The following is a 27,150-nucleotide window of genomic DNA, read 5'->3' as shown; positions in this document are numbered from 1 at the left end:
GGAATACCCAGGATTCTACAAACTTATTAGAGTTCAGGCCAAGTGTGGGGTTTGGGTCTGGGTTTTAGAGTTAGGGACCTGCCTGTTCTCAGCACACAGTGTATGAATGGGGCCCAGGAGGGAGCTGCAACCAAAATGCCTCTCTCACCACCCACCAGTCTTCTCTGTGACCAGACGGAGTGGGCTTACCTGGACCCACCCCTCAGTCAGTCTGCTCTTCCTCAGCCCACAGGCACATTTGTTCCCAATAGTCAGATTCTGTATGCTAGACTTCAAAGTTATCAGGATTGGGTTTCCCTGGTGGCGCAGTGGTTGAGAATCTGCCTGCTAATGCAGGGGACACGGGTTCGAGCCCTGGTCTAGGAGGATCCCACATACCGCAGAGCAACTAGGCCCGTGAGCCACAACTACTGAGCCTGTGCTTCTGGAGCCTGTGCTCCACAACAAGAGAGGCCGCGATAGTGAGAGGCCCGCGCACCGCGATGAAGAGTGGCCCCCACTTGCCACAACTAGAGAAAGCTCTCGCACAGAAACGAAGACCCAGCACGGCAAAAATAAAATAATTAATAAACTCCTACCCCCAACATCTTCTTTAAAAAAAAAAAGTTATCAGGATTAAGAGTCCTGTTTGCGTCCCTAAGTCACCAACTCAACCCATTTTTTTAAAAAACTTTCTGTTTGCCAACATTCTTTCTTTGCACTGCACTTGACTGAATTTAACAGAATTTTCTGATTTAAGGGTGAATTATATTTGCTAACTTTGGCTTTGTGGAAATTGGACCCTTCCAAGATGTGTTTTAACTCTTTGAGTCCACAGATCTTTAAGTGTTCAGTAGCTCTATTGCTCATCCAGACGATGACAGACCACCTAGGCCATAGTCAGAGCTCTACTCCCAGGCCAGCCCAGAGTGTCTAGAAAGGGAGAAGGGAAGAAGCTCTCAGGGTAAGGGAGACAAGAGTGTGCACACACAGTCTAGTTGTGAGTTTGGGGAATTAAGACTTGAGACCATGTCTGAGGATGTACCTTTACCCTCAGTCTAGCTGGTGGGTCACTTTGAGAACAACAAAACCGACAACAAGACAATGTCAGTGTGGTTCCCATGAATCCACAGATGTTGAGAGGGATGTCAGAGTGCACGGGAATGACTGAAGAAGTCTTCGTGGAGGGGGCGGGTCTTAGGAGAAGCACTGGAGGCTGAACAGATTTTGGATAAATAAAGAGGAGTGAAGACAATTCAGATGGGAAGGCCGGCATAAGCAAAGGCTCTAAGATTGAAGGGTGGGGGTGAAGAGGAGGTGGAAAACAGAGTGTGTAATTGGGGAGGGTGGGGAGACTTGGCCAGTGCCAAAGTTTCCTGTGGAATAGTGGTGAGCAATAGGGTTGGAGAAGGACACAGCTGTTTGGCATATGACTCAATAACATTTACTTAACCTAGTTTTTTGCCCCTTGAAGGATAGATGGAATGTTCTGCATCCTGAAATCTTATTCAGGTCACAAGAGAGGGATTTTGAAACTATACTTAGGTTCAAGGAAGGAAAAATGTTCTCCTTTGCTGGGCATTCTTTTGCCTGCCCCTTAAGTATTAGTGTTTCCCAGGAATCAACCCTTCCTTGTCTTCTTCTCTCTCTGAACATTCCCCCAAAGCAGTTTCAACTCCTTTCATGCCTTCATGCATCACCCAGATGCTGCACCTCCCAAGTCTACATCTTTGTGCTTGGTCTTTCTCTTGAGCTCCAGATCCTAAACCTGTGTCTGCTAATCAGCTCAATATCTCTTAAACTGAACATTATCTTCCTGCCAAGACCTCCTTTTCTCTTGCATTCCCTACCTCTCTTAAAGCCTCTTTCCTCCTTTCCTTCCTCCTTTCCTTTCTCCCTCCCTCCCTTTCTTCCTTCCTTCCTTCCTCTCTTTATTCCTTCCTAAAGCATTAATTGAATACTTGTGAGGCACGAGATACCATGTGAAATGTTCTTTTGCCTTTGAGGATCTCATAGTATAGTGGAACAGGTAGACGAAGCCGATAATTTGTTTTCATTTATTTAAAAACTATTTATTAAAAAATACTATTTATGAAACACTGGGATAAATAGAAGTAGACAAACAGTCTTGAGGAATCCATGAAACTTCTACCTAGGATGCTAGGCTCAAGAGTCTTTCTTGGTTAGATGAAATCTGAGCTAAGTCTTAAATCTTGAGGAATTAACTAGACAAAGAAGGGAAGACAGGAGGAACACTATGAGAGGACACAAAAGAGAGAGAGTGAGAAAGAAATGTTTGAAAAATGGTGACCATAATAATAAAAGTAACAGCTAACATTTATTTAACACTCGCCATGTACAGTTACCCTGCTGAGCACCTTACATGTTTGTCTAATTGTTTGTTTTTGATCCTCATGATAATCTCAGAAATAGGTTGTCGTAGCTTACGCATTTTGCAGTTGATGACATTGAGCTGCAGATGAGCAAACCTGCCCTTGAACTCTTGTGAATAAGCAGTTGAGCTGGGAATCTAAGCTTCTTTGACTGTGGAACCTGGAAAATGGAGAAGTTCAGGAAGGATGGTTAGCAGAAGCGAAATTCTAAAAAGGGCCTTACATGCCTCAGGAAATGGTTTGGGTTTTATCTCAAAAGAAATGAGGAACTGTTCCAGGCTTCTATGCAAAAAAGTTACCTGAGGCAGATCTCCATTTGGCAAGGTCATTTTTGGAGAGGTGTAGAGGATGAATTTGGGAGCAGAGGCAAGACTGGAAGCAGGTGGGTTTGTCAGGGGCTGTTGTCACTGTCCAGATGAGCTTTATGACATCCTGGAGAAAGAAGCAGAATGGACAGACCTTGTCACAACTTGGATGGGGGGAGAGAGGGTGGGTGAAAAACAGTGCTCAGGATTTGAGGAATAATTTACTTTTTCAATAATAACCATTCATTTGATGATTGAGTCAACAAATATTATTATCTGCCTTGTCCCATGGACCATTCTAGGTCCCAGGGATAAAATTGTTAGGCAAGATATAATCTCTGACTTCAAGGAGCCCATACTCTAAAGATGGAGATAAATAAAAACCATCACAGATAATCGCTGTGAGAGACATGCACAGGCATATCACCCTGAGCTTGGGGAAGCTGAATCATAGGTGAGCTTCCCAGAGGAGGAGATGCCCTGGTGTCTTCCCTGACCTGTAGACTCCCTTTTCCAACTAACGACCAGTCACCTATGTGGGCTGTCCCTCAGACATTTCTAACCCACTGTGTCCAAAATTAAAATTGAACTCATGCTCTCACCTCCCACATACATTCCTCTTCTACGTACCATGCTTCATGTCCTGAGCAACTTATTCATTCAATAAATACATTCTTTGAGTACCCGTAAAGTGCCAGATAGTGTATCGAGCATAAAGCTCAGGGAATTCCTAAAACAAGTTAACATTTTCACTTTGGTTTAAATGAGAAACAGAGTCCATGGGCATCTGAATGATGTATTCAGAGACAACAGGACAAGACTAAATCCAAGTAACATTAAGAGCACCAGCTTTTGCATTTTTGCATCTGTAGCACTTGTGAAAACTGTGACCCTCCTTGGGACCAAATGGATGAACTGGACTCTGAGGCAGGTTTTTCTGAGTGGGGAAGCAGAAACACCACACTCCTGCTGCCATGGCAAAGGGCTCTGTGAGGATGGAGTGACATTGCTCGTCCCCAACACCCCCCTACCCAGGTCTAATCCCAATGGAAGGAACAGGAAGAGAGTGTCAGACAAGCTGCAGGCTGCTGCCACTGTTCACTCTGGCTAGTGGCACCCGAGGAGAACAGCTTGGAATGTTCTCACTGATAAAGACTGAAAGATATAAAGGAAGCTTTCTGCTGAGCACAACTTGGAACATTTCACACAGTTCTGCCATCTTCCAGGGTGCTCAGTCTTTGTGGAAAGGCTCAGTTCTCAGCAGAAGCTTGGAGGTTAACCAAAGAGGGGGAAATGTAGTGGTAAAGCAGATTCTAGGGATAATTGGGAAGCCTCGAGAGAGGTGTCTCCCACAGAACCTACCCATGAGCCTTGTACCTAATCTGCTCTCTGCTGCCGCACCCATTAGCTTTTCAATAAGGTGGTTTCAACGACACACCTCTTTATCTGGCTCACAGGTGTTTTAAATGCCTGAAGATCCTAGGGAAGGAGAAAGAACAGAGGCTGACAAGTCAGAATTGGCCCCATTAGATTCTGAGATCAGCGTTCTGGGGAATTTCTGCCAAATCTGCCCTCCACGCAGCACCATGCTAGGGCAGAGCAGCTGCAGATTTCTACAGAGAATTCTTCCCGTGGATCCAAACTTTGGAGTGCACATCGCCAGTGTCATGGTAGAGAAAGAGGTGACAGGCAGGCAATTTCCAAACACAAGATCCCATACAGATGTTTCCAGACAGCTCTCCCCGAACCCCAACCGTGCTGCCCACAATACATAATAGGCCCTGAAAAAGCAGAGCTAGTGCACTGAAAGTTCAGGCCCAATTCAAAACAGAAACTTATTTCTACATCTACTGAGTTGTGTGATCTCTATAGGACTCATCTAACCATTAAATTAAGCCCAACTGGAAATGTTTACCAAAAACTTTTAATGTCTCTTCATTCTCTGGTTGAGTCTGTAGCCAAAAGTCAGAGCACAAGCTTGCCCTTGGAAAGTGAATTCCTGATTCTGAAGCTCATTCTAAAAGAGAAAGCACTTTTCTCTCCTGAGGGATCTTGTTCTCACAAGTTAGATAATTTAGATAAATCTCTGGGGTTTGGAAAAATTTGCAGAACACTCTGTCGTCCAAGGCCATTGAACAAACTGAACTGTTTGACCTTGTCAAGTTTTCACAATTCTCACCACAAGCCCAGTTGGAAAGTGGGAGCTTAACTTGCAGATGAAAATGTTCTTGAGTCGGGGCCCAGAGCTGAGGGGGATTTGGGGGTGTGGTGGGAGTGAGAAAGGGCTTGGAGGCGTGAGCAGGCCTGGAAAATATTTCAGTTGGGAAGATATGAGTGCTGACAGGAAGGTCACCGTGAAAGGTTACAACTGAAAAAGATGGGGGAAAACATAACCACCTAAATCTCATGAACGTGTCTGAGGCCACTGGTCATTTCACTGCTTTGGGGAGCCCTGTGTCTAGGGACTGTCTTGGTAGGGGGCCTTAATGGTTACAATGGGGTGGCCTGCACGTTCACTGGGATGAAAGAGTCAGCTAGCCATTTCCTCCTGGCCCGTCTCGCTGGACCTCTGCTGGACCCTAGGACAGCTTTCTCCAAGAGGCTCTTTTGCCCCTGCTGTTTAACAAGCAGCCTTGGGCAGAGGACATGAGAGTCTGGGCATCCCCTGGATCATCTGGTCCTCAGGAAGGATCCAGGCTTATACACAGGTTTGAATCATCAGGACATTTTCCTCTTTTTGTCTCTTAATAAGTGATTTTAATTCATCTCTCTTAAATTGGGTGCTATTACTTAATTGTTACTACATTTGCTCTTACTGAAGTTTGATAGAACTTTTAACTCCTAATATAGTGTTTTAGAATATAGAATGTATTCATACTATATTCGTAAGGGTGTTGATATAATTCTTATGAATATATTACTTTCACCTCATTGGACTGTACAGAATTAGATAGTATCAGTACAGTATTTTGACTGAAAAAGAGGTCCACTGTTACTTAAGCCATCATTAAAGTTTGACGTGACCGCATGGAGACTTTTAAAACAATTAAGACCATTTTCATGTGTTAGGAGTTGTTATTAGAAATCTGTCAAAATAATGTAATATTCACTTCAATAAAATTTGATTGGTTTTTAAAGTAACACATACACGCACACACACACACACACACACAAACCTAAACAGCAATAACAGTATCCCAAGCTAAACTCAGCAAAGTTTTGTGAGATTAGCCCTAACCTCATAGATCATTTTAGGGGAGTTGACACTTTATAACCATTTGTTTTTGTTTTGTAATTTCCTTGTAACATTTGTTATTTTGTTTAGGACATTATCATTTAAATGTTTCTAAATTTTGTGCAGTCAAATAAAAATTTTCCCTTTATGGAAAATAAATTGTTAGTTTTCACTTAGTGTTCCTAGTTGTTCTGCATCATCCAGTTTTGGGAGGATGCAAAGTGTAACATTTAACCAAAAATAGAAGATTGCTATTTGATTTTTTACAACTCTGTCCATTTAATACTTTATTAAATAAAAAAAAATTAAATCTACAGAAACTTTTAAAGGAAGCAGGTGAGAAGGTTGGCAGAGAGGCAGCAGGGGCAAAGTCATGAAAGTGTGAACAGCCAAGAGCCAACTACTGAGCCCTCAGCACTGTTAGAGCATAAAGTATGAGGCGCTGAGGGGGAGCTGGGGAAGTGAGCACCGCACGCATCATTTGTAGGTCACGTTAATTGAATTTGGGTCTCTGTGATTGGATTCTATTTAAGGGGCTGAGGAAGAAGTGTGTTTCAGGAAGAGCATTCTGCCTGGAGAAGGGAGACTAACTGGGAGGGGGCAGGCCTGGAGGACAGGATACCTATTAGGAGGTGGTGCTCTAACCCAGATGCAAGAAAATTGTCCTTAACTAGGGCATAAACACAGAGTAAGTATAGGGAAACGGCTGAATCCAAATCATTAACAGGTTAGGAGAAAGGGCAGAAACATTTAAGAGGGAAAATCATTGGAACTTAGCATGGAGACAAAAATGTTCCCTGGCTTCTCCTGCCAGTAATTGGATGCCTGAGGTGTCACAGAACTGGGAGCTTCTGAGAGTGGAGGGCAAGGTTCAAGACGGGGATGGACAAGTTACGTTTTGAACGTGTTTAACATAATATTATTTTGGACACTTTAAGCTTACTTTGCAGACCTCAAAGGACTATATGTCTCCTGCTTGTGACTTGGGCCTGGCCTCTTAACTCTGAATATTGTTTTATTACAGGGAATTCATTGGTGGTTGCAGCTTCTGAGTATGTCTTGCCCTGGGTGGGTAATTGGTTGCAATGATGCCTTCCTTGCTTTGTGTTTCTCTCTGGGCCCCAGTGGAAATCCCACCTGCACAGATTAGGAGACACCACTGTCAAGCAGATTGCCCAGGTAGTTCTGAGCTGATTCTTTTGAAAGGAATTTGGGAAAGGAGAGAATTCCTCTGACTGTCGTACTGGGAGATTAGGGGCTCCCTGTTTATCCTGTGAAAATCATGCCATCATCTTTTTAATAAACATGGAACAAGTGCCTGCTCAGCACTGGGAACTGGAAATTCAACCTCTGCTTTCCTGTAGTCTCACAGGTTAATGAGAATAGAGACAAACAAATTTACATAGAAGAATAACCCCTCCTCCCCTTTCTCTGGGGTTTGCTCTGTATAGAGTAGATAAATTCTATACCAGAAGCCTTCCTTGTGTATGGAATTGATGAGAAGGGTGCTGTGCCTAAGAATTTGATGTAACCCAGGATAAACACAACAAAACAAAACTTTAGTTTTAAAGTTTCAATTTCTTCTAGGTGTTTCCATGGCTAAAGATGGTTGACTGGGGTGGGGAGTGCATTGCTAGGTGGGACTTTGTAAAGGGCTGGGAGGCCCTTGTGGGTGGATGGTTTATGAAAGGACACAGAGCCCTGTTACTACTCCTATGGGTGCTCTCTTCAGGTGGGCTGGGACGAGGGAGGAGTATCTTCCAGGTGATGTGTTTCTCTTTCCTAGAGATTAGTGTACTCAGTATACTCAGATTACTGAGTATGTCAGTGTGTGTGAGTGTGTGTGGCTGGTGTCAACATGTACATATTCTCTCTGGAGATATCCAAGAGACCCAGAATACTGCAGGGAGAATGGGAGGGAGTCTCTTCCCTTTGAGGTGATGGTTAGATCTCCAGGAGGTCTCTACTGAGGACTTTCCTGTTGGAGCACACAGTACCCGACTCCACACCCCTCACTCCAGTTTCCATAGGTTTTTAGCAGATGAATAACTCAAACCATGAGACACATATTGCTTACGATTATGTTGTCCTGTGGATGGCCCCAGGGATAAAAGAAAGGAGAGATTCTCCTTTCCAAGCTGAGCTGAACTGAATACTTTCAGGAAAAGCAGCAGTGCCACAGCAAGCTTCTTCTGCTCATCTGGCAGCATCCCCTGAGAGCCAGAGCTAAAATGTTATCAAAGACAGAACAGAACCCACTGCCCTTCCCTCCTGAAACACAGAACAAACCACTTGCTGTTCCTGGGGAAGTCTCTTTTGTGACAATTTTCTGCTTCAAAGCATCCCCAACCCCCAGTAATAGTCACCAACAAAAATTCAATTTTAGGGGAAGGGAGGAGGAATGAAAGAGAACATTGGTCATAATCAAAGAAGGAGATGGGAAGAGACTTCTCGTGCAGAAGAACATAGACTTGGGAAATAATACTGACCTAAAGGAGACTCCTGATGGGAAACGCTTGCCTGGAAATCTGCTGCCGCCCCTGAAAGCCTGGGTGGGGTATTGCTGCCCTCAGGGCCCTGCCGGGATCTCTGAGACACAGCACCCCCTGTAGAAGTTAGCAGGCAGCTGTGTGACCTTACGCAAGCTATTTAACCTCACTGAGCTTCAGTTCCTCATTGGTAAAATGGATATAATAAAATTACCTACCTCGTAGAGTTCTTAAGAAGATGGATGCAATGAGCTAATGTTGTTAAGTGCTTGGAACAAACAGCACCCAGAGTCTGCAAGAGTGTTTGTTCCAAAGGGGCTGAGGCCACTCCCAAGCAAAGCTGCCTGCTACAGTAGAGGGCAGCTGAGTTGGATGTTTAGAACCCCCAGACTAGACCGTGTCCAGGACTATCTGATACAATGAGCCATTGGGCAGTGTGTGATGATGAAGAGGATGTCAAATGAAAGATTTGTGTGCTCTTGCTACAGAACGTGATGTAGGTAAGTGGTTAGAGGGCTACACAGCTCATTACTCAGTTTGTAGGACTGAGAACTGAAGATGTGAAAGTCCCAGGCAGATATGTCCCTCCAGCTCCCAGGTCACTTCCTGGTCCCTGAGGTACTCCTGAAGCAAGATTGAGCCACCATTTTTGCCTCCAGAGGAGAGAAGTTCTATTCTCTTTCAGTCTCATAAATATTCCTCTGGTTTTGCAGCCACTTTCTTTGCCAACCAAATAGGTGCCAATGAGTACTTGCCAAATAACTGGTTCCTGCTATGAGAATCCTGGTCGATTGCTATCTGTTCGTTATATCTCTTTGGTATAGAAGCTGTTGTTCATATGAAATAATTTTGGGAACCATCTTAGTTCCCCTTTCCACATATTCTGCAGAGCCCCAACTTCTGCCTGTCACTTTCTCCCACTCTCTATTCCATTATCAGGGATGGCCGTCAAAAGGCATCCTTTGGCAGCTGCTTCCCACTGCTGCCCTGACAAGATCTCGAAGATGTTGCTGCTTTTCTTTACTGGGCTCATGAATAAGCCTCAGTAATCTTATTCAGCACAGCCAATCATATTCCCAACACTATTCTCCTTGAATACTTTTACCTCCTTCTTCAGCATCACATTCCATATCTGTACCTATTTATAATTTACCTGTTTACAATTTAGCAGTGATCATAACTGATATCCACTGCAACCTTAAAGTGGTAATCCTACAACAATTATGTTTTAACAGAAATAGCTCTTATTCCCAGGCTGGGCATGTGGAATAGAGTAGGTGATCTGTAAATTCTGAACAAATAACTGATGGAATCAAAACCACTCATTTTCAAACACTTATTGAAGAGTGGGATTATTCTGGTACCCAGACTCCAACTGTTCCAGAAGTTAAAAATAAAATGAGAATTCAATTAAAGATATGCACACAATCCACCCAGAGTTGTGCCAGATCATATGATAGTACCCTACATTCCAGCCTATCAGATACTGAAGTTTGTGTATGCCAATAAAGAAAAACACCTTAGAATGTCAAATTAATTTAATTACGTTACAGATACATCAGTGTATATGCGAAACAGCAAAGATTTTTTAAAAGAGCATATCTTACCTTTAAGCTTTCTGGTGTTATTTTTCTGCAGAGGGAAGAGCTCTAAAGGATGTAAAGAACTTAACCACCTAGTACCTTCTGCTTTGCTTGTCTACTTTGAGGATGGTCAAGGTCAGTGCCTGAGGGCTCAGCGGCCACTTTGGTTTCTATCTGTAGTACTCATCTCAAGGTTCAGGAAACCAGGGCCCATCGAGGAACTGATTCCAGAGCTTGATTTATTTTTGTCTGCAGAGAAACCTCTAAGGGGTGTGTGCTAAAGCTCAGTGTTCCCCTTCTAATCTCAATTTTGCTGAGGACTCAGAGAAAACATTTTCCTTGCTATGGAAAGTTTTTACATGTCTCCACTAAATAGTTTTTAATATATATTTAGTTCTGTTCAAAGCCTGACTAAAGGAGTCCATTAAGTTAGTTGATCCATTAATCCCAATACTCTGTAACTTCTCATTTTTAAGATCCAGATTCTAAGAATTGATGATATAAACAAGATGATGATAGCTTCTAATAGTAGGGCTCATCTCCTTTTTGTTAACATTCCTGGGACAGAAGAATTGAAAACAAGCCCACCCCTGAAAATGCCCTAAACGTTAAGTAACCACCTGAGAGTGCTGGGGGACAGGGGTGAGGGAGAATATCAGAAAGGAAATCCAAGCATCTCCAGAGAAGCTATCAGATGACCTCTGAATTTCTTCCAAACCCAACGTTCTAAGTGATTCTCTAAGTTATTCCTTCAAATACTCAACACATCCAACAGCAATTTATTGAGTATCTACTCTATGCCAGAAAGAAGGCTAGACACTTTGGGTATTAATAGAGTAAGACACAATCCCTACTCCTAGACTAGTGAAAGAATCATGTGCAATAATAATGTTCAAAGATGAATTCACCACCTTTCCCTCCAAATTGTTCTGCCTTCATAGTCTTTCTCAATCATCACACCCAATTTCCCATCAAAAATATGGAAAACATCAGTGATGCTTTTTCTTCATCCTCCATAACCAACAGATCCCTAAATCCTACCCATTCTTTGTTATTAACGTTCCTCCTTCTTCCTTCTTCACTCCCACTTCCATTGCTGTGGTTTAGGTCTTTCTTATTTCCTACCTGAATTTCTGCAACAGTCTCCCAGTCTCCTACTTTCTCTCCTATGACCTTTCCCATGCACAGGAGTCATCTCCAACATCCAAATCAGTTCTGTCTCTGCTAAAAATCCTTCAGTGATTTTCCATTGTCTTCAACACAAGGCCAAACAATTTAGCTTGTCCCAGAGGTCCTTTGGGATCCAGCCACTAGTGACTTCTCATTTCATTCTTCTCCATGACTGCTTCACACCCTGTATCCTAGCCACATGGACTTCCCTGCAGAGGTTGAGGACATGGGTTCTACTGCCAGAGCTTCTGCATTTGATTCCCAGATCCACTTCTTACTGGATGGTTGGCTCGTACTGCATGGCACAGCCTTGTGAATGGCCTTCCCAGAACTCTGTGATATGGCCACCCCATGTGACCTTAAGCGACTTAACTTCTAGCTTAACTTAACCCTTATCTATAAAAAGGTCACAAATATTGACTCCCTCACGGGGTTTCCTTGAGGATTAAATAAGTTACACATATAAAGTGTTTCAGCTCAAGCATTATCTCTGCTGGAAGTCTTTCACTGAATTCAATCCCTCCCCAGACTAGATTGACTCTGCTCTTTCTTTAAATCCTACTCTCTGCATAGCTCCCCTAGGACATTTAGGACTTTGAAATTATTCCGGGGCATTTTACCTTGAAAATTTTCAAATGTACAGAAAAGTTGAAAGAAGGATACAATGAGCACCACCTAGATTCAACGAGTGGTTAACATTTTGCCAATTTGTGCTCTCTCTCTACACACACACACGTATATTTATTTACATCTTTTATTGAACTATTTGATGGCAAGTTGCAGACATCAAGATATCTTTTCTAAAAGGAATAAGGACATTCTCAAACATAAAGATTTTTTGGTTGTTTCCATTTTTTCCCCTTTTTGTCATAGGAAGTTTATGTATACTTATTCATAGCCAAAAATGAAATAACCAAGAATATATTTCATACCAAACTCTCAATAAGAACAATTGTGCAGCACTTTCTCAAGACACAAAGAGGTTTTTTTTCAGCTTCAGTCATGACAACATAGCCCTCACTCTTCATTAGGACTAACTTTTTATCTTAAAGAGCCAGCATCTAAACAGGCAAAATAGCTCTTAATAGTCCTGTGGTAACTGGATCTTACACCACACACAAAAATCAACTCAAAATGGATTAAAGACTTGAACATAAGACCTGAAACCATAAAACTTATGGAAGAAAACATAGGGGGTACACTCCTTGACATCAGTCTTGGCAATGATTTTTTAGATTTGACACCAAAAGCACAAGGCAACCAAAGCAAAATTAAGCAAATGGGAATACATCAAGCTAAAAATCTTTATCATAACAAAGAAAACCATCCACAAAATGAAAAGACAACCTACAAAATGGGAGAAAATATTTACAAATAATATATCTGATAAGGGGTTAATATCCAAAATATATAAAGAACTCCTACAGCTCAGTGCCAAAAAGAACCAATTCAATTAAAAAATGGGCAGAGGAACTGAGTAGACATTTTTCCAAAGAACGTATACAAATGGCCAACAGTTACATGAAAGGGTGCTCAACATCACTAATAATCGGGAAAATGCAAACCAAAACCGCAATAAGATATCACGTCACACCTGTCAGAATGTCTACGCTCAAAAAGATAAGAAATAACAAGTGTTGGCGAGGATGTGGAGAAAAGGGAACACTAGTGCACTGTTGGTGGGAATGTAAATTGATACAGCCACCATGAAAAATGGTACTGAGTTTCCTCAAAAACTTAAAACTAGAACTACTTACTATATGATCCAGCAACTCTCCTTCTGGGTATGTATTCGAAGGAAGAATATCACTGTCTTGAAGAAATACCTGTACTTCCATGTTCATTGCAGCATTATTGAAAATAGTCAACATATGGAAACAACCTAAACGTCCATCTATGGAGGAATGGATAAAAAAAGTTTTACACACACACTCACACACACACACACACACACAATGGAGTTATTCGTCATAAAAATGAAGGAAATACTGCCATTTGTTATAAATGGATGGACTTTGACAGCATTATGCTAAATGAAATAAATCAAACAGAAATAAATCAGAGAAAGGCAAATACTATATGATCTCACTTATATATATAGAATCTAAAAAACAGAACTCATAGAAATAGAGAGCAGATCGGTGGTTGCCAGAGGGGGTGCTGTGGAGTAAGTAAGATGGGTAAAGGGGATCAAAAGGTACAAACTTCCAGTTATAAGGTAAATAAGTCCTGGGGATTAATGTACAGCATGGTGACTACAGTTAACAATACTGTATTGTATATTTGAAAGTTGCTAGCCAAGTAGATCTTATCACAAGGAAGTTCTTATCACAAGAAAAAAATAGTAACTGTGTGAGGTGATGGATGTTAACTAAACTTATTGTGTTAATCATTTCACAATATATACCAAATATGCCATATATTTTTTCATATAACAAATCCTTGTATTGTACACCTTAAACTAATACATGCTATATGTCAATTATATCTCAAGAAAACTTGGAGAAAAAAATGACAGGTGCAGAAGCAACTAAACTGTTCTCCAATAATCATTCTCCTTTATTCCTCTTAGAAACTCAATTTTCGGGGGTCAATGGCTACTCATATAGAGACTACATTTCCCAGCCACCTTTGCAGTGAAGAGTGAGGTCAGAGTAAGTTCAGACCAATGGGATGTGAGAGAAAGCCATTCCTGCAATTTCTGGGTCGTGCCCTTAAACAGAATCTTCTAGTTAGCTATGATAGTTATTATTATCTCTACTTCTGGCACTCCGAGGGAAAATTTTACCTCTCATGACCCCCAGGCTGAGGGCATATATACATACTATCATATCACCTACTTCACTCTGTTCTAAGACCCTTCCTTTACCTTCCAGGCTCACTGTAGAACTCACTGAGTTCTTCATCATATTTGCCTCCCCAGCACTGAGTAGCAGTCCTTGTCCCTGCCACATTAGAGGGTTCCCATAAATGTTTGCTAAATAAATGAAGGAACTGGGGAATACCCTGTACTACGTTAGGTTTCTCATGTCCAGTACGGTGAACTTACAACATAGTGCAAGGATCACAGAAAGCATCTTATTTGTTTTTGCTAGTAACTCAAAGTAGTTGATAGCAATTGGTTGTATTTCAATAGTTAACCCCTCCTTTTATCCCACCCACCCTATACATATTGAGAATGCATCTATGCCTTCAGGTTTCCACCATTCACTAAGTGTTCAAATATCTAGCCAAAAGTGACAAATTTTATTTTCAGTATATATTTTTTAGTGCATTACTACATTATTTGGCCAATGTTAAATGCCACTTTCTGAGAATTTGGTAGCTACTTTCTAGGAAATTCAGCTTTTAAAAGAGGCTGATCAAATATGTTCCTTTAAGCAAAGTTGGTTGGTTTGTGACTGGAGGAGGACCTCACCTTGTAGAATTGTCATGACAATAAAGTAACATTTTGGAGTAAAAAAAAAACAAACACAATAGTTCTGTGGTAAAAATGTTTATAGTTTGGCTGAACATTCACTTGGATGCTATAAAGGCAAAAGAGAAATTTCTTGCCTCCCTTCTCTTTTTCCTTCCAATTGGTATATTATTTTCTAAAAAATCTTGTATTTTCCAAGTGGAGTACATCTGCTGATACAAGCTGGACTCCAACATCTGAGGTAAATTAATTGACTGGCATCCATCTTTCACACCTTAATAAAAAACAGGCAAATTTGATTCAAGTTGGAGAGAAAAGCAATGTTCCTACTCTCTCCTGTTCCATAGCACTGAAGTGCACATTCTTTAGACACACAACTTTTAATCAGTCCTCACAGAGATGAACATTTCATGCTGACAGCTGTTAGGCAACTTGAAATGTAGACATTAAACTGGTCATCATTATTCATCAAAAAGCAAGTTAGACCATTCAACAGCCACCACAGAATCTTCAATATAGAAGATGATAAATCTGCATGAGCCAATGAGTAGTATTATAGAATAGCAATTATTTTAAGGCTGTAAGGAACCATTGCAACCATCTAGTATATCTGGACACTGCAGCATAGAAAGATCACAAATCAGCAACCAGAACTTGAACCCAAGGTTTCTAAAACCAGCACCAGAACTTGAACCCAAGCTTTCTAAGCCCAAGTTGTTTCTACTACATGATGCTCTTCAGCAAATACTAGAGACTAGAACCTAGCAGCATCAGAAATAATAATAATAAGCCAACTAAATGCCTCAGAAAATGAAAACTGTCAGGGAAGTCAGTCATCTGACTAGTTTCATCCATGGATACCTCACCCAGGGAGAAGTGAGCACGGCCATCTGGAATAACACACGTTTTGCATTTACCAGGAATGAATAGTGCAGACCAACCAGAGAGGTCTGTTTAAGTCAGTTCAGTTTTCCTTTGCTTTTTAATAGAATGCCATAAATTCTGAATGTTTGTATATGAGTGAAACACATATAGTGTCTCATGAAATTTTACATTCACAATGAATTCAAATAGCTTAGGGGAAAAAGTAGTCATAGGGATTGAAAGCTGCCAAAAGAGACGACAAATTGAGTGTAGGCTGAGGTTTGCCAGGATCCAGCTCTCAAGATACAAAGGGGGAGAAGGCAGTGCTATCAAGAGCCCCCTATGTGATGCCACACAGAGAGATGGCACAGAGAAAGAGGTGCATCTGAGGACAGACCGACATACCTAAAGATGTTAGAAAGAGCATTAATAAAATCTCTCTTGAGAACCTGTTTACTTATAAATAATGAAAGGATTTAAAAACACTAATAATAGCAATACTAACTATAAATATCACCTTAATATGGCTTACGGTCACCTACTCATCTCTGTATAATTGGTTCCTATGCTGGTCTCCTAGCTTCTCTTTGCTCTAGCCAAGTTGCTTTTAATCCTTTGACTATGCCCTGACTCTAATTGTTGGCACGGGTTCCTTCCTCTGCAGGGAACATGGTCTCCTATTTCACCTAAATGCTTATTCCTTGGGCTTCATAGGAAACAACAGTTCTTCATGGAAACTTTCCCTGATTCCCTGAGGATAATTGGGATCTGCCTGTTCTTTGTTCTCATAGCAACTTACAGGGTTTTTAGAAGAGCAATTATGGTAATTTTAATGCTTTTTCAATGTATCTTCTATGAGACTCTCAGTTCCAAGAGGCCAGGGACTATGTCTGTATTCCCAGCTCCCAGCACAGTGCCTGGTACAAAGGTACTCAGTAAATACTTGTTGACCCAATTACTATAAAAAAAAATCTGAATGGTATTTCCTGGTGAGTAAATATGTTCATTTCATAGGGAATTTGGGATAATATTTAGTAGCTCCGTGAAATTACCAGAAATTCCATACGTCAAATTCTCATTTATCTCAGGATAAATCATGGAATTGGAAGTTAAAGTCTCCAGATAGTCTTACTGTAACCCTTTATATATAATTGTTTTTATTTTATATATAATCATTCTAGCCCCCTTTTCCCCCTCAAGACTCTTTCATACCAGAATTTTTAATAAACTGGCAGAAAGCAGTTAACTAACTCTTTTTGTTTCCTCTCTTTGTTCAATCATTGATCCATTGGTTTAAGCATTGATTCATATGTTCACTCACATGTTCTGTCATGAGGGTGTGGAAGGTCTCTGCTTGTCTTTGCTACCCTCTAGCCTCAGTAAAAATGATGTTGGAATAATTCAAAGCATAAGGCAGACTATGGAAGCAAGGAATCTGCAACAGCCACAGTCTGTAAAATCAACTTATTGACTAAAAATCTGATGGCTTGGAGAGCACTGTGCTTTGTATCCTCCAAGCTTCCCCCACATGACCCATTGTAACGCTGGTCCCAAGCAAAAACTTCTCACTGCGGGACCTTTCTACTTGGAAGGCCTTTGACTCAGACCACACAGGGGATTGTGTCCCCTGAGGCCATCAGGTCCTAGAGCAATCCCACAGCTAAGCTGGAACCTTCCAAGATAGGATCTCCATAGCCTTATGGAGTGAAAGAATGAGGATGTATATGTATATAAAACTACAGAAGCAAATAAATTAATCATTATCGTCTGAAGGAAAGTTGGATTTTTTGTGTGTCTCTACTTCCTAAACTATCATTAACATGATTACTTTTTTCTTTATTTTTTTTAATTAGGAAAAAATGAAATGTCCCCACAGAAGCCCCATAGTAAATGCCTTGTTGAGCTCAAAGCTCTTCAGTACTCTGCCAATGGGAGCCAAGTGACCATGGATGGGGAGAGAGGTAACTATAAGAATAGGTGGTTCCCAAGAAAAATGCCCACAGACCTCACAATACCTGATAGTATCCATTGTTTCGTGGAGATTGTTTCAACAGACAGGATTAGTGGAAGAGTACAACGTGAAGTATGTTTTCTAGTAAAACATGGAATATTTTCTAGCCAAGCAAACTTTTCTTCTAGAGATAATTATTCTCTCCTCTAAAATCTAGATTCCTTTGGTTAATACACAATTTCTCAAGGAAATGCTTCTCCCTCCTAGCTTCCATAGACAGTAGCCTCCTAGGGATGGGAGGAGGTTTCTATATTAACTTAATCCACAATGTTGGTATTAGTTAATTCTATGTTTCTACCAATTCACACAGATAAGAATCTCCCTGCTTGTGTGCACCCCATTTGTTGATAAGGATGACCCACATCTGATGTCTAAGAATGACTTTGGAAACTTTATGGAGGTTTACTTTTGTGTGAGATTATCACTTAATCTATATTATTAAATCTCACAAGGGCTACTGGGTGAGGTAGGGAAAAGTCAGGCAAAGGGAAGGCTATTGAAGGCTTTTGAAGCTTTTGGGGCAAGGTAATGGTCAAATCTAGTGAATGAGGAAGACCACTTCCTAGCTGGACAGAATCCATACCCCTCCACCTTCAAACTGACAGCTTTGTGGGGCTAGCACTATAGAGCTTTACTCCTGTGTCCAGTGTAATGTGCTTTGTAAACTTTTCTGCCCACAGGCTGCTCAAAAAGAATGCCAAATAAATCACTTTTTGGCATGGATTTTTAATCTTTCATATGTTTCATATCTTTGGAAAAATAAAATAAGCGTGCCAGTGGATTGTGCTAAGTTCTTAACAGTGAAGTGAAATGTCACTTCTGCATTAACCCAGATCAATGAGCTATTACATAGAAAATTGGCTAAATGGCACCAAAGCCATCAATACCATTAATGCAGCAAAAAGAATAAGTTCCTATCTGCTTCAGGCACTCAGCTAAGGTTATGTGTAGAAGAAACACAAGTGAGATGGTTTCCATATTTTGGGTGCTATAATAGATTGACTACACAAGGGGCCCCTATTCTCTATCCACTCTCCAAATCCACACCTTACATAATATGACTTTGCATCAGCTCCCAGTAAGAGAGAGAATCTATTTTCCTACTCCTTGAATATGTGGCTTGCTTTAGTCAATGCAATGTAACACAAATAAAATTGTGCCTTTTCTGAGTCCAGGTTTCAAGTGGCCTTGTTCTCATCTCTCTCTCTCAGTCTCCTGCTGTGGTATAAGAACAATCTGGATAAAGCTGTTGGAGGATGAGGGACAATATGAAGCAGTAGAGATTGTTTGTCCCAAATGAAGCCAACCTAGACTAGTCAGCCTCCCGCTAACCCATCATCTGTCCACAGGTTCATGAGAGTCCAGTTGAGATCAGTCTAGACCTGCATGCAAATGCCCTGTTAATGCATAGGCTCATGAGAAATAACACATGTTTATTCATGTATACCACTGAGGTCTTGTGGTTATTTGTTACACAGCCATTATTAGAACAAAAGATAACTAATATGGTTCAATATTTTTAATTTTTAACTACTGGTCACCTTTTTCACTTAATCTATGAATTGTTTCTTTTTTTCAAATAAATGTGTATATACATAATTAACTTAATTATATATCTAGCAATATTGTATATGGATAAAATCTAATTTATAAAAAGACTAAGTAATTTCTGTAAAGCTACATAGATATATAGTAGTCATCAAATCAAGAGCTTCTGATTCTAAATTCTGGGCTCTGGGAAGATTGCACTTGAAAGAAAAGGTGATAATGATGATAATCATGATGGAGAAGGAGGAACAAGAGAAGAAGAAGAAACAATAGAGAGAATATTGGTGATAACAAGGATGTGGTAGTGATGATGATGATTTTTTAATAGTTATTGAGCACCTATATGTCAGATACTATGTTAAGAGCTTTATATGCAATGCTATTTAATTCTCATAATATTCCTATGAAATAGTTATAATTTTTATCTCCACTTTATGGATGAGAAAGCAAACTCAGAGTGGTGAAGGAACTTGACTAAGATCACACAGGTGGTAAATGGCAGAGCTATTCAAATTTCTGTGTGTCTGATTCCACAAATTCTTAAATCTGCATTGTAATGCCTTCTCTCTATATAAGAACATATCATAGACTTATCCAATATGTTAAGAAGAAAAGTTAAAGAAGTCAAAAATAACACTAGGGTGATAAAATCAATAAATCATAACCAGGACATGGTTGTTTAGTTCCATTCCTCCCATAAAAAATAGAATCTGCTCCTCTACCTTTTGTGTGTGACTTACTTTTGGCCAATGGGATGTTAACAATTGTAACATTTGTGCTTGTGCAATGGGGCTTTCCTGCTTATTGCTCCTGGAATCCTTTGACCATCTTTCAAATAAGCCTGGGATGGGAGACTATATAGAGAGAGTTCCCAGTCAACCTAGCTGTCCCAGGGAAAGCTATCATATATCAGCCAGCCTCAGCCTACCTACTGCTAGCCCATGAGTAAACCCACTTGCTACCAACCAAGCCTGGCCTAGACAAGAAGACTGTCCAAGTGAGTACAGTCTGCAGAATGGTGAGCTAAACAAATAGCTGTTGTGTCAAGACACTGAATTTTAGGATGGCTTGTTCCCCGGAAATAGCTAACTGATACAGAGGGCATAGATGCAGCATCATCAGCCATGTCAATCTTCAGGGACTGGTGTTTTAAGATCCAGAGAAGAGAAGAGCTTCAACAGTACAGTTATCATGTACCTTTGGCAGATAACGCTCGAGACTGCTGCTGGAGGCTGCTGTTTTCCTAGCTTTTCAACAGTAGGATTTGTTGTACTGCTATGTTTTTCACAGTTAGATAAACTGAAGCTATGAATATTTAATGCTCTGGCTGCACTTCGCTCCTGTGTACTCTGATCAAGTCACAATATTGTTTTATCATTTCCTCTCCCCTGCTGGGCCCTGGGAGCCATTTGTGGCTAAATGGATGATTACTTCATCACCTCTACCCGGGTCTGTAGCATACTATGCATATGTCAAAATCATCTTAGGCTGCATTTCATGTAGCTTTTCCAGAAATTGTTCATTCTCCAAAATAACAATTGATGCTCCTGATCAATGCCATAATTTAAATTACCTATACATAAGTCCACCTGTCCCAATCATGGGTAAATTCTTCAAAATCAGAGACTATACCTTATTCATCTTTGAAATTTCCATGCTTAGTGCAGAGCCTAACACATAACAACTTCTCAGTATGCTATACGAGTTAATGAATCAATCGATGAATGATGGGCTTTGGACAGGCCCAGGGTCATACTGATTCATTGATGGGACCATAATGTGAGAATGTTGCATTCTTTTTTGAACAACATATTTCTGCATTTTGAGCGTCCTTGAAACATCAGGGGTTTCCTTTGGCTTACATGATTTTGCCTTCCGGCTCACTTTGGTTTGCAGAATCTTAATTTACATGTAATAAAATCCAATGTAGAACTTTATTTATTCACTATTTCTACAAAAATAAAGATTAAAGAGGAAGGAAAATAATTTGAGGGAAACATCTGAAGACCTCTAGGCATAGATAAAGGAAAAGCTGTGGTTATTATAAGGAGTCTTTCCTGAGATGTTACCTTCTCCATGAAGCCAACACTTCACCAGCTCACTTACAATAGCAACCATCCATGCCAAATCCAAACAGTTCAAATCCTGCATATTCTGCTCTATATTTTAAAAGGTATTTATTGCCTTTAAATATACCATAATAATGATTAGCAGGTAGTAGGAGCTCAGAAAATATTTGTTCTATAAATGAATATATCCACAGCTATTGTGGCAGACAGAATTCTAAGGTGAACTCCAAGATTCTCACTTTCTGATTGCACATCCTGCATAATCACCTCCATTTGAGTATGTGCAGGACCTGTGACTATGATGGGACAACACTCCCAACCCTCATGATTAGGTTATGCTTTATGGTAAAGTTGAAGGAAGTTTACAGATGTGATGAAGGTTTCTAAAATAATCAAAAGAAAAAGATTGGATCAAGATGGTGGAGTAGAAGGACTTGTGCTCATTCTCTCTTGCGAGAGCATGGAAATCACAACTAACTGCTGAATAATCATCAACAAGGAGACACTGGAACTCAACAACAACAAAAAATACTTCACATCCAAAGACAAAGGAGAAACCACAAGGAGATGGTAGGCAGAATCACAATAAAGTCAAATCCCATAACTGCTGGGTGGGTGACTCACAAACTGGAGAACAATTATACCACAGGACTCCACCCACTGGAGTGAAGGTTCTGAGTCCAATGTCAGGTTTCCAAATCTGGGGGTCCAGCAATGGCAGGAGGAAATCCCAGAGAATCAGACTTTGAAACCTAGTGGTATTTGACTGCAGGACTTTGACAGGACTGGGTGAAATAGAGACTCCACTCTCGGAGGGCACACACAAGTAGTCTGCACATCAGGGCCCAGGGCAAGGAGCAGTGACCCCATAGAAGACTGAACCAGACCTACCTGCTAGTGTTCAAGGGTCTCCTGGAGAGGTAGGGGGTGGCTGTGCCTCACCACGGGGATAAGGACACTGGCAGCAGAAGTTCTGGGAAGTACTCCTTGACATGAGCCCTCCTGGAGTCCACCATTAGCCCCAACAAAGAGACTGTAGCCTCCAGTGCTAAGTCGTCTCAGGACAAACAACCAACAGGGAGGGAACACAGCCCCACCCATCAGCAGACAAGCAGATTAAAATTTTACTGAGCTCTTCCCACCAGAGCAACACCCAGCTCTACCCACCACCAATCCCTCCCATTAGGAAGCTGCACAAGCCTCTTACATAGCCTCATCCATCAGAGGGGAGACAGCTGAAGGAAGAAGAACTACAATCCTGCAGCCTGTGGAATGAAAACCTCATTCACAGGAAGATAGACAAAATGAAAAAGCAGAGGACTATGTACCAGATGAAGCAACAAGATAAAACCCCAGAAAAACAACTAAATGAAGTCGAGATAGGCAACCTTCTAGAAAAAGAATTCAGAATAATGATAGTGACCTTGGAAAAAGAATGGAGGCAAAGATCAAGAAGATGCAACAAATGTTTAATAAAACTTAGAAGAATTAAAGAACAAACACCTAGAAAAATTAAAAACAAACAAACAGAAATGAACAATACAGTAACTGAAATAAAAATTAAACTAGAAGGAATCAATAGCAGAATACCGGAGGCAGAAGAACAGATAAGTGACCTGGAAAAGAGAATGGTGGAATTCACTGCTGTGGAACAAAATAAAGAAAAAAGAATGAAAAGAAATGAAGACAGCCTAAGAGACCTCTGGGACAACATTAAACGAACCAACATTTGCATTAGAGGGGTCCCAAAAGGAGAAGAGAGAAAGGGCCTGAGAAAATATTTGAAGAGATTATAGGCAAAAACTTCCCTAACATGGGAAAGGAAATAGTCATCCAAGTTCGGGAAGTGCAGAGAGTCCCAGGCAGGATAAACCCAGAGAGAAACACGGCGAGAAACATAGTAATCAAATTGACAAAAATTAAAGACAAAGAAAAATTATTAAAATGAACAAGGGAAAAACCACAAATAACATACAAGGGAACTCCCATAAGGTTAACAGCAGATTTCTCAGCAGAAACTCTACAAGCCAGAAGACAGTGGCACAATATATTTAAAGTGATGAAAAGGAAGAATTTACAACCAAGATTACTCTACCTGGCAAGGATCTTATTCAGATTTGATGGAGAAATAAAAAGCTTTACAGACAAGCAAAAGCTGAGAGAATTCAGCACCACAAAACCAGCTCTACAACAAATGCTAAAGAAACTTCTCTAGTGGGAAACACAGGAGAAGAAAAGAACCTACAAAAACAAACACAAAACAATTAAGAAAATGGTAATAGGAACATACATATTGATAATAAACTTGAAAGTAAATGGATTAAATGCTTCAACCAAAAGACACAAGATTGTTGAATGGATACTAAAACAAGACCCATATATATGCTGTCTACAAGAGACCCACATCAGACCTAGGGACACATACAGACTGAAAGTGAGGGGATGGAAAAAGATATTCCATGCAAATGTAAATCAAAAGAAAGCTGGAGTAGCAATACTCATATCAGATAAAATAGACTTTAAAATAAAGAATGTTACAAGAGGGCTTCCCTGGTGGCGCAGTGGTTGAGAGTCTGCCTGCTGATGCAGGGGACATGGGTTCGTGCCCCGGTCTGGGAAGATCCCACATGCCGTGGAGCGGCTGGGCCCATGAGCCATGGCCACTAAGCCTGCGCGTCCGGAGCCTGTGCTCCACAACGGGAGAGGCCACAACATTGAGAGGCCCACGTACCGCAAAAGAAAAAAAAAAGTTACAAGAGACAAGGAAGGACACTTCATAATGATCAGGGGATCAATCCAAGAAGAAGATATAACAAGTATAAATATATATGCACCCAACATAGGAGCACCTCAATACATAAGGCAAATGCTAACAGCTATAAAAGGGGAGATGGACAGTAACACAATAATATGGGGGACTTTAACAACTCACTTACACCAATGGACAGATCATCCAGACAGAAAATTAATAAGGAAACACAAGTTTTAAATGACATGGTAGACCAGAGAGATTTATTTGACAGTTATAGGGCATTCCATCGGAAAACAGCAGATTACACTTTCTTCACAAGTGTATGTGGAACATTCTCCAGGATAGATCACATCTTGGGTCACAAATCAAGCCTCAGTAAATTTAACAGAATTGAAATCATATCAAGCACATTTTCCGACTACAACGTTATGAGATTAGAAATCAATCACAGGGAAAAAAACATAAAAAACACAAACACATGGAGGATAAACAGTACATTACTAAATAACCAAGAAATCACTGAAGAAATAAAAAAATACCTAGAGAGAAATGACAGTGCAAACACAATGATCCAAAACCTATGGATGCAGCAAAAGCATTTCTAAGAGGGAAGTTTATAGCAATACAATCCTACTTCAAGAAAGAAGAAAAATTTCAAATAAACAATCTAACCTTACACCTAAAGGAATTAGAGAAAGAAGAACAAACAAAACCCAAAGTTAGTACAAGGAAAGATATCATAATGATCAGAGCAGAAATAAGTGAAATAGAAACAAAGAAAACAATAACAAAGATCAATAAAACTAAAAGCTGGTTCTTTCAGAAGATAAACTAAATTGATAAACTTTTAGCCAAATTCATCAAGAAAAAGAGGGAGAGGACTCAAACCAATAAAATTAGAAATGAAAAAGGAGAAGTTACAGGGGACCCTGCAGATATACAAAGCATCCTAAGAGTCTACTACAAGCAGCTCTATGCCAATAAAATGGACAACCTGGAAGAAATGGAAAAATTCTTACAAAGGTATAACCTTCCAAGCCTGAACCAGGAAGAAATAGAAAACAAGAAGAGACCAATGACAAGTAATGAAATTGAAGCTGTGATTAAAAATATTACAACAAACAAAAGACCAGCACCAGATGGCTTCACAGGTGAATTCTATCAAACATTTAGAGAAGAGCTAATACCCACCCTTCTCAAATTATTCCAAAAAATTGCAAAGGGAGGAACATTCCCAAACTCATTCTATGAGACAACCATCACCCTGATACCAAAACCAGACAAAGATACTAAAAAAAAAGAAAATTACAGACCAATATCACTGATGAATATAGATGCCAAAATCCTCAACAAAATACTAGCAAACAGAATCCAACAGCACATTAAAAGGATCATACACCATGATCAAGTGGGATTTATCCCAGGGATGCAAGGACTCTTCAATATATGCAAATCAATCAATGTGATACACCACATTAACAAAGTAAAGAATAAAACCATATGATCATCTCAATAGATAAAAAAAAAGCTTTAGACAAAATTCGACACCATTTATGACAAAAACGCTCCAGAAAGTGAGCATAGAGGGAACCTACCTCAACATAATAAAGGCTGTATACGACAAACCCATAGCAAACATTATTCTCAGTGGTGACAAACTGAATGCATTTCCTCTAAGTTCAGGAACAAGACAAGGATGTTCACTCTTGCCACTATTATTCAACATAGTTTTAGAAGGCTTAGCCTCGGCAATTAGAGAAGAAAAAGAAATAAAAGGAATACAAATTGGAAAAGAAGAAGTAAAACTGTCACTGTTTGCAGATGACATAATACTATACATAGAGAATCCTAAAGATGCTACCAGAAAACTACTAGAGCTAATCAGTGAATTTGGTAAAGTTGCAGGATACAAAATTAATGCACAGAAATCTCTTGCATTCCTATACACTAATGATGAAAATTCTGAAAGAGAAATTAAGGAAACACTCCAAGTAACCACTGCAACAAAAAGAATAAAGTACCTAGGAATAAACCTACCTAGGAAGACAAAAGACCTGTATGCAGAAAACTATAGGACACTGATGAAAGAAATTAAAGATGATACCAACAGATGGAGAGATATACCATGTTCTTGGATTGGAAGAATCAATATTCTGAAAATGACTATACTACCAGAAGTAATTTACAGATTCAGTGCAATCCCTATCAAATTACCAATGACATTTTTTTACAGTACTAGAACAAAAAATCTTAAAATTTTTGTGGAGGTGCAAAGAAGACTCCTTGACTTCAGACTATACTACAAAGCTACAGTAAGCAAGACAGTATGGTACTGGCACAAAAACAGAAATATATATCAATGGAAAAGTTTAGAAAGTCCAGAGATAAACCCATGATTCTATGGTCAACTAGTTTATGACAAAGGAGGAAAGGTTATGCAATGGAGAAAAGACATTCTCTTCAATAAGTGGGGCTGGGAAAACTGGACAGCTACATGTAAAAAAATGAAATTAGAACACTCCCTAACACCATACACAAAAATAAGCTCAAAATGGATTAAAGACCTAAATGTAAGGCCAGATCCTATAAAACTCTTAGAGGAAAACATAGGAAGAACACTGTTTGATATAAATCACAGCAAGACTTTTTTTAACCACCTCCTAGAGTAATGGAAATAAAAACAAAAATAACAAATGGCACCTAATGAAACTTAAAAGCTTTTTCACAGCAGAGGAAACTATAAACAAGATGAAAAGACAGCCCTCAGAATCGGAGAAAATATTTGCCAATGAAGGAATTGACAAAGGATTAATCTCCAAAATATATAAACAGCACATGCAGCTCAAAATTAAAAAAAAAAAAATCCAAAAATGGGCAGAAGACCTGAATAGACATTTCTCCAAAGAAGACATACAGATGGCCAAGAGGCACATGAAAAGCTGCTCAACATCACTAATTATTAGAGAAATGCAAATCAAAACTACAATGAGGTGTCACCTCACCCCGGTTAGAATAGGCATCATCAGAAAATCTACAAACAACAAATGCTGGAGAGAGTGTGGAGAAAAGGGAACCCTCTTGCACTGTTGGTGGGAATGTATGCTGATACAGCCACTCTGGAGAACAGTATGGAGGTTCCTTAAAAAACTAAAAATAGAACTACCATATGACCCAGCAATCCCACTACTGGTCATATACCCAGAGAAAATCATAATTTAAAAAGACACATGCACCCCAATGTTCATTGCATCACTATTTACAATAGCCAGGTCATAGAAGCCATCTAAATGCCCATCAACAGATGAATGGATAAAGAAGATATGGTACATATATA

The sequence above is a fragment of the Leucopleurus acutus genome (assembly GCF_964270905.1).
Source record: "Leucopleurus acutus genome assembly, chromosome: 8".
Classification (NCBI taxonomy): Eukaryota; Metazoa; Chordata; class Mammalia; order Artiodactyla; family Delphinidae; genus Leucopleurus; species Leucopleurus acutus.
The sequence above is the reverse complement of the archived record's forward strand: the minus strand, read 5'-3'. Positions refer to the sequence as shown.